Consider the following 2,586-nt stretch of genomic DNA (forward strand, 5'->3'; position numbering starts at 1 on the left):
CGAAAAAGAAAAATGGTTGAAAAATAAAAGGTGACGGAAAAATAAAAGAAACTTATAAAACTTAAAAACACTTGACTAACCTAACCTTATTACTACAACTAACTTAAAATTATAATCGCAAATTGAAATTACTAATTAGAATGATAATTGATACATAGGTAAAAGTCGTCTAAAAATATTAAAGCTTACACGAAAAACTAAATCCCAAATGGAAATAACTTAAAAAGAAACTAAAACTTAAAAAGGCGTCGCAAAGTTCTAAAGTACCTAAATCTTAGTCTAAAGAAAAAGCACTTAAGGGATTTTACGGCAAAGCCTAAAAATCTAGAAGTAAAAATAACTATGGCAAAAACTAAGTTTAAAACTAAATATGAGCGAAAAATACAAATATTACGCTAAAACGATTAAAAAGGGACAAAATATAAAAATATACAAAAAGTTGTAAAAAGTACAATTTTTATAAATATATTATTTTTATATTAATTATTTATTAAAACTATTAATTTTACAATTTAATTAAACTTAATAAACTAAAATATAAATTAAATAAAACTTAAATTAAAATAAAACTAATTATAATAATAATAATAATTAGGGTTAATAATAATTATAATTAATAATTATCCGTAATAAATGCAGTTTAGGGTTTCTGTCGAGTGTCAGAATTACTCCGCGAGTCGCGGTATTCAATGCAACAAACCCCGCGAGTCGCGGGGTTCCAAAATTCAACTCTGGAGCAGTTTGAAATTTTACGCGTTTTTCTTTTTTTTTTGTTTTATATTTTTTTCTGTTTTTATATAAATAAAAGATATTTAAATAAAACTTATATTTTTATAAACTTAAAATAAAAATAAAGAAACTTATAAAACTTTTAACAAACTCTTAAAAATATATAAATTTTTGTTTTTCTTTCTATATTTTCGAATATTTAAAACGTATTTTTATGAAAACGAAATTTAATAAAAGTAAACTAAAAATCTTTTTTTTTTATATATTAGCGTTGCTTCCGGCGTTTAAGAGTTCCCCGGCAGCGGCGCCAAAAATACTTGATAGTTAAAGCTAAGGGGTATAAAATACTATTAAATTTTAGCAGGAAAAACTATTAAATACGATACATTTTTACACAAGATATTTATTTATTTATAGAATGGATATACTTAAACCTTGCTACAATACTTATAGGCAGTGTACCTAATCGTACAGTAGTGTAGTTTTTAGTAAGTCCGGTTCGTTCCACAGGGAATCCTTTTAAACAAAGCTTAACGCTATATTAGTTTACTTTTATAAAAATACAAATATATATATAAGTAATATTATTATTATAAAGGGGGGTTTTTACCGTTTAATGACCGGTTTGTCGATTTTAAAACTTTAGTCGCAGTTAAAACCAAATGTAAAATATTAAAAATAAATACAAGACTTAAATTAAAGCGGCAAGTAAATAACGATAATGAAATTGCGAATAATTAAAATGCGATAAAATAAACTTGCGATAATTAAAAAGTACGATGATTAAAAGTGCAATTAAATACAATAACAATAAAAATTCGATAATTAGAAGTGCAATTAAATATAAAATAAAGGAAATTAAATATGAAATAAAAGAATTATGCTTATTTAAACTTCCGTAATCATGATGTTTGACGTGTTGATTTTAGTTTTATGCCCATGGGTTAATTGTCCTTTATCCTGGATTATTTAATATGTCCATACGGATTTGTCCATAATAGTCCATCAGTCATAAATATAAAGAGCGAAAGCCTTCGTCAAATTATTCTTATTCCCGAAGTTAAATATTCCAACTAATTGGGGATTCGAATTGTAACAAGGTTTTAATACTTTGTTTAATGAATACACCAGGTTATCGACTGCGTGTAAACCAAGGTTTTACTACTTTGTTAACAATTACACCAATTACCCTTGAATGTAATTCACCCCTGTTTCAACAAGTTTATTAACTATTAATCCAGTTCCGTATCCGGTAAAATGAATAATTATTGGTATTTATAGATATCCCGCCCACCGTACCCAGTCAAGCGTATGTGGTTATATATAAATACGTCAAATTATAAGTTTGTATATTAAATTAACAAGGTATTGTTTAGTTAATATAAAACCCATTAATAGCCCATAGTCTAATTTCCACAAGTGTCGTTCTTTTATCCAAACCCCAATTATGGTACAAAGCCCAATTACCCAATTTTAGAAATTAGCCCAACATCATGATTACTTCGGATTAAATAAGCATAATAATAACTTAGCTACGAGACATTAATATAAAAAGGTTGAACATAACTTACAATGATTAAAAATAGCGTAGCGTTACACAGACAGAATTTCGACTTACACCCTTACAACATTCGCTAACATACCCTTATTATTAGAATTATAATTAAAATTAAAATTAAAATATAAATAAATATAAATATAAATATTACGATATAGATAGAGAGATGGATGGATTTTTTGTGAATTTTTACGATCAGAATGCGCGAGCTTTATAGGGAGTTTCAGAAATTGGGGTTCCGCGACTCGCGGCCCTTTTGGCCTTCAAACTCCGCGAGTCGCGGAGTTTGCTTTTACAGC

This window comes from Rutidosis leptorrhynchoides, chromosome 2 (assembly GCF_046630445.1).
Source record: "Rutidosis leptorrhynchoides isolate AG116_Rl617_1_P2 chromosome 2, CSIRO_AGI_Rlap_v1, whole genome shotgun sequence".
Taxonomy (NCBI): Eukaryota; Viridiplantae; Streptophyta; class Magnoliopsida; order Asterales; family Asteraceae; genus Rutidosis; species Rutidosis leptorrhynchoides.